Here is a 7,014-nt window from a genome sequence, read left to right as displayed (position 1 = left end):
TTAGGGACACGTCATTCCTGAAATATATTGTACATTAGAGAGTTTATGTTCGTGTGTAGGTGTGTTTGCTGTAAATCAGTGAAGAAGATTCTCCTCTGTCTTGACTCGCTTGGTTCATCTTGGTTTCTCCCACCACAGGACACAACCCAGGTGGTTTCTGGGAAAAACCAGCAGTAAATCACAAATTAAAAAAAGAAACTATCTCTGAGAATAAGAGGGAGTGGAGGTCAAGATTTCGTTCCGTTTTCGAATGGCCCTCAGTAGAGCGCATACCTCCACCAAAGCCTTAAAGTCCCCTAAAGGAAGCACATTAAAAACTGCTGGATACATGTTTTTTAATCGGATCTGCAAGAAGTCACAGACACTCATAGATATCGGTCATTAAAACATGCTGATTTTTTTCATTAAGATCAATAAATTATTAATATCATCCAGAGTCATGATAACATTTCTGTCTTGGCCGTTGTCTCATCCTTCTACCAAGTTTCATTGAAAACCGTACAAATGTTTTTGTTTATCCCAGCTGCTAAATCAACCAACCAAACTAAGAAATGGATGGACAAACAAACAAACACAAACCTTTTTAACCATTATATTTGTACATCACACTTGTAATGGCACAATGACAACTACAATGTAAGAATAGTACCTTGCACAAATTTAGATTTTAATTCTATTTTATTTAGTTATTTGTTTATTCATTATTATCTGGCAGTTAGAGTTTAGTCTGAAAACATATCTTGGGCTCTGTGCCTATCCCAGGTTATGTTTTGTGGGTTATATGTATGTGAGTCATTTTTAATACTGCTTATGCTATTATATGTATGCTCTAAGAATATTAATGGTGGAGTAGAATAAAGGGCATCAACAAGTGAGGATAAAATATGTAATCATACACTCATAGTAGCCTATAACACAGCAATTCTGTTTGATGTCTCTTCAGTCTGCATTTTAAAGCTTGTCCACTTGTTTATAGAAAGCTGTTCCTTTCCTGCTCCATAGGAAGATGAGGAGGAGTTGAAAATAAACACACAGGGACTATTTCTGCGGTGGTAACATAAGTATGGAAATTACTTCACTTACATCCAGGCTCCAAATACACAGTGGAAAAATAGATACAAATAAAATCACATATTATATGGTTTGTATTTTTATTGAAATTTTTTAAAATATATATATATATGTTGAGATCTAACAGAGCGAAAGTCAAAAAATGCATTAAAGAGAGTAACATAAGAGCAACATAAAAGTGTTTTATGAAGTAGTAATCTAAATTCAATGGAAACTATTTTGTAACATAACAGCTGTTCTGGAGATGAAACTCCTGAAAGCCTTGAGTATTAAAGGTCAAAATGTCATCGTAGTAGAACCCCTCTGAATCCTGCCTCCTGCTCCAGTGAGTTGAAATATAATGATTTCCTCATGCAGCTTAGGTTTGCTCCTTTTCGTTCTTTGAGCTTCGAGGACGTCCCCATGTGGCCTCTCCTGCACGTCAGCTGTGTTTTATCCTGGTCTGGGAGTGTTTAGTGTCCAGTGGTCAGTGGTCAGTGGCAGGGTCACTGCTTAATCAGGACAGGCAGGAGTGTGTGTGTGTGTGTGTGTGTGTGTGTGTGTGTGTGTGTGAGAGAGAGAGAAAGAAAGAGTTCACTGCTAAGGTCAGACTCAAATCAGTCTAAATGAAGAGTTGGAGCACATAAAAGTCCTTAAGGGGACTGCATGATGTGTGTCAGTGTGTGTGTGTGTGTGTGTGTGTGTGAGAGAGAGTGTGCTGGTACCTTTTACCTGTCTCTCTCTCTCTTTTTCTTTTTTACTTCCCTCTGTCATCGTCTCCTTGTTGCTTTCTTTCTTCTCTCGTACTTTCTTGTCTCATCCCTTTTCCACCTCCACCCTATTCTGTCCAATAATTATGATCCTTTCCCCACTTTTCCTCCATTATCTAATGTCTCTCATCATCCCTAATTTACTCTCCTGGTCTTGTTCTGGATGGATTAGTAATCTTTCTCCCTTCCTCCTTGCCTCTCTGTCCATCTCTCTCCGGTTCTGTCTTTTCCTCACGATTAATTATTTCCTCTCTTCTGTCATGTTTCTTTCATTCTTTCCTTCCTCTGTTTGCATCTCTCTACCTCTGAATTAGAAGGGGACAGTTTGTGTGCGGCAATGCAAAGAAGCGCTGACAAATGTTTTTCCATTGAGAAATTGAGAAAATCTGTAGATTTAATGTATCGCTGTCATTTTACATAATTTTCTTAAACAATAAAAAAAAAATCGTATGAATCGTAAAATTGTATGGAAAAATATTAGGGCTAGGCCTAACAAAAAAACAAGAGTAACATTTTATTTTTAGTTAACATGTCAATAATAGTGTCAAAATATCGAGAATAGAGTCAAACTAGATCAGAAGAAGTTTATTTTAGGCATTTCAGAATTAAAGTTAAAATGTTGAGAATCAAATCAACTCTTCTGGTCCATCAAACCCTGGTTATAGGAGCGACTGACGGCTGTGTGATCTGCTGGAGCGTTACATCCCTGGAGTGTTGCTGTAACAATCGATATCCTTGTGTTCGTCCATCAGCAGTTTGCATGAATGCAACTAGCTCATGTCCAGCTTGTTTCTCCTGCAGAACAGACAATATTTTCAGTCCCGATACTGATCAACACTGTGTTTATGAGCTAAAAGAGAAAATATTTCCTTGTAACTTAATCATATTCTGAAGAACAATTTCGCTAAGGAATCTACTTATTGTATTTTGTAGAGTTATGTGTACTTACCTGATAGTTTTGATTTATTCTTATTTCTTAGATTTTATTTTGAATATTTTGACTTTTCTACTTATTTGTCTCTTGGCCCTATTAATTAGCTTTTAAATTCCCATTGAATGATGATAAATTAATGATTTAAGAGGCAGACCGACAGCAGAAAAAATCAAGTGAAACAAATAATGTGGTTTATTATCATGTTAAACATCTTGGTTATAGGGTTTTGTCTATAAAATCATTGGATTATCTGGTGTTTGGTCATTGATCAAAACACGCCACATCAGATTTTCACAAATCAGTAATGCTAGAGGAAAGGTACATGAGTAATTCACTGATGGGAATCCACCAATAATTTACAGAAATTCATATATGTTTTAATTGATTTCATCCTGGAGGAAAATACTGAACAAACCAAATCACTTAATGTCTCTCCTGACCTGTTGTCAGGCTGAAATGGCTGCAATGTTTAAATGTACTGTTGCGCAAATTGTGGTGTTGGCATTAGTTACAAGGCAAAAACAGGAATCCAGCTCCCACCTCCTCCTGGAACGAGGTGACGATTTCTTGTCTAGTTTCCTAAACTTGTAAGATGATGGAAAGAATGATTGCAGCTGTGTTTGTGTTGGGATTTCTTACATTTTATGACCTGTCCCTTACAGCATATAAAGTTATTGAAGAGCAAAATAATCCAAGGGGGGAAGAGATGGAGGCCGTTGGTCCTGGGTGTGTAATTGTGTCTATATGGCTTTGTGCATTAGTAACATAAACTCTGGTAGAATATTTAAGAAGAATCACTGTTGGCTTGTTAACTTTCCAATTCCATCCTCTGGCTGGCTCACCGAGGGAACGAATCATTTCTCCATCATCTTTTCCAGCCAATTATTTGGATCAAATGAAATGAGGAAAATAATGAAACAGAACACAAGTAACCGTTTTTGAATGTTCATCATCACAGATGCTTGGACCAGACATGAGCATCATCTGGGTCTTTATGCAGTTAAAAAAAAATATTAAGCACTTTATGGCCAAACATGTGGGCCAGTGTAGAAACTGGGCCAATGTACTGTCCTTGTCCCAGAGGCAGCAGCTGTTCAACTTCTTCAAGTCTTCGGCCTTTTCTAAAACAATTGACTGAAACAATACACCCATTCAGTGTGGGGCCCTGGTTTGAAATGAGAAAGATCTGTTGTTATTCTGTGTTTGTCATAGAAGATATGAGTGCATAAAGCATGAGCCTCTATCTCCATTGTTTTTTGTGCCGATGTTCATCACCACACCATAGCTGTGTCCCAATTCAGGGGTTCCTGCTGAGGTCACAGTCAACAGGGCCATTCCGGGCCAAAAACACCACAAACTCCACGAAATGCGACTAGGATTTCCTGTTCAGCTTATCCCACACCTACCATGGCTTCATTAGCTGGTTTGAGCCGCTGTATTGACTGGAGCTCAGCTACGTCATTCGCTTCGCCACAGTGGGGAGGAGGTTGGCCGGAGAAGGATCCACCTGTTTGAGCCTCTGTTGCACGGCAATGAAAGGACACAATTGTTGGCCACACTTAAAGAAGCCTTGTGCACTGTGATGCAATCTGTCTTCAAATACAGCCTCTCAGGGATGTGGCCCCTGAACTGAGACACGGGTCAATTCAGCATCTGCATGTGCCAATGTATAGTGTTAGTATACTAAACATATATATATTATATATATACAGTGTTAGCATAGTGTGGGGGGTTAGGGTTAGGGTTTTAATGTAGCAAAGCTGCAGTGATAAATATGACTCTGGAGAGTTTTCTTAATGCAGTCATACCTTCTGTTGAATTTAGACAGGCCACACATTGTCTGTAGTGTATTGCACAAGTAGAATAATAACTAAACACAATGTATCTTATAAGGAAAATATTTAACTTTCACTGTTAAGGTAGAGCACAGGTGTAAATAATAAAAATGTATAATGGCTTCAGTTTCAGGGATTTTCCTATCATGTCAACATGTCTATTGTTGAAAAGCTTTTATTACAGCATCTGGCTCAGAAGGATCTTGGAAAATGTCAGGCGTTTGATTTCCTGTAATTGCTTCTGGCATTGACATAGACTGGCTTTCAATTGCAGTTTGGGAGTTTTTTAAGGTAACAAATGCTGAATGTCCAGTGAAAGGTTTAAAAAAATAATTGATAGAAAATTTCAGTGGGGTCATGTTCCAGAATGAATCACTGACTTTTTTTTCAGTACATTATTTATTGGAGCTTCCCACACATTGGGTCTTCAGTGTTACACACTGCTTCCAGCAAATAGTCACTACCGCTCAAACAGAGTGGACGACTGCTTATTTTGATTCCGCGGAGGAGGACATGTTTTTGCTTACTTTGCTTTTCTGTTAGTTAGCTGCATTGCACAAAAACTACTGGACAGATTACCACTAAGTGGAATGACGCAATAGAGGTCAGGAAAGAACCCAAAACATGTTGGCGTGTCGAAGGCTTTTTTTTTAACTTTCCTTAATGTCGCATTTTTTTTACGTTTTCACCAAATTCCCAGAAAAGAGTGCATGGATCTACAAATATATCAGGCATACACAGCCTGATATATATGAGTGTGTGGAATTTATTGCAACTTGAGTCAATTAATGGGGACTTGGCGAAGTGAGTGCTCTTGTTTTCATTGTTATTTGCTTGTCTGTCTTTTAGAAGGATTACTGCAAAACTACTGAACTGATTTCATTGAAACATTTCAGAGGGGAGAGGTATAGGCCACGGAAGAACCCCTTAGTGTTTTTTTTATGTTTTCACCAATGTCAATAATTTTTCTAATGTTTAAAATATGTTTGTATTATACATTATTTCCTATTTGTATATTCTTATATTTATGGATCTATAGAAAAACAGGGATGTTAAAGTTATGAGTGTCTATGATTTGCTGCAGCTTGATCGAATTAGAGAAGAGTGTTGGACCTTGGTGAAGCTTTGTACTCCTGAGTAGGGTTGCAAAATTCCGTGAATATTCAAAGTTGGAAACTTTCCATGGGAATTAAGGGGAATTAACGGGAATTAACCGGAATATACGGGAATATACGAGAATTAACGGGAATAAACTGGAAATGTTGTGGGTAATTTATACTAACTGTATTTACCTTGTCATATTCAGACATAAATATAAACATTTTGTTGTGTCATAGGCTGATTTGAGCCCTGAGGAAACTTTGGGCACTTGATTATATGCTTCTTCATCGTTGTGTCATTCTTAACATAGGTCTTTGCACAGTATTTGCAAATGTACACAGCCTTTCCTTCTACATTGGATGGGGTGAAATGTATCCACACATGAGATAGTGCACGTGGCATTGTTCTGTAGAATAAGATGAGAAAATAGTTTGTAAAAAAACACTAATGCAATGCCAGAGATATAAATAGTTAGCCAAACAATTGGAATCGTCTGTAAACATATTTTACAATTGATGGATAAATGAATGGAAATAGGCTAGATGAACAGATGAACAATCCTCAATCAGCATGCTAATATATTTTCACCAGTAATATCATGGAAATTTACCTGACTAGTCCTTCACACTACAGCAGGCTCTCAATCAGCCCTGCTGTAGAGTGAAGGATGCTGGGAGTTATCTGTGCATGTGATGGAAGAATGCACAGTGGAGGGTTGAAACTCAACGTGCAGTGTGTGCTGCATTCAATACATCTTTAAAATAGAGTTTTGAATGATGTTTTTATTGCTCAGCGTTTGATTTGCATAGTTTTTTTTTTTCAAAATTCCCCAAATTCCCGAGCTCAATATTCCCGTGGAAAGTTTCCGGAAAGTTTCCGGAAATTTACCGGAAACTTTCCACCCCTTTGCAACCCTACTCCTTTTCTGAAACTTCTCTGAAGGCTGGGAAATGTGTCAGGGAAGAACCCTGTAACTTTTGGAGTGGATTCGATAAAGAGAGCAGATCCAGTATATTTCTTTCACTTTCTTTAACAATGCAAGATATTGTGTTAGCCTTGGCAGAGGAATTCACTCTGCAAGTTCCCTTCTAGTTTTTTCCCGAGAATCTTCTCATGGCTTCTGAAAATTAAAACGCTAAGAATGTTGGTCAAGACGATGGAAGCAATTACTTTTTTTTCCATCAAGGTCATTATATGATTTTATCACAAAGTCTAGTTCACTTCTAGAAGTGATGTGTTCATGCAGTACCACTGAGTTTGAATCTTCACTGCTCACGGCTGTTAATGCTCGTCCTGGAGCTTCCTGTGTGTGGACACAGGTCAT

Source organism: Limanda limanda, chromosome 7, assembly GCF_963576545.1.
Source record: "Limanda limanda chromosome 7, fLimLim1.1, whole genome shotgun sequence".
NCBI classification, from domain to species: domain Eukaryota; kingdom Metazoa; phylum Chordata; class Actinopteri; order Pleuronectiformes; family Pleuronectidae; genus Limanda; species Limanda limanda.
The sequence above is the reverse complement of the archived record's forward strand: the minus strand, read 5'-3'. Positions refer to the sequence as shown.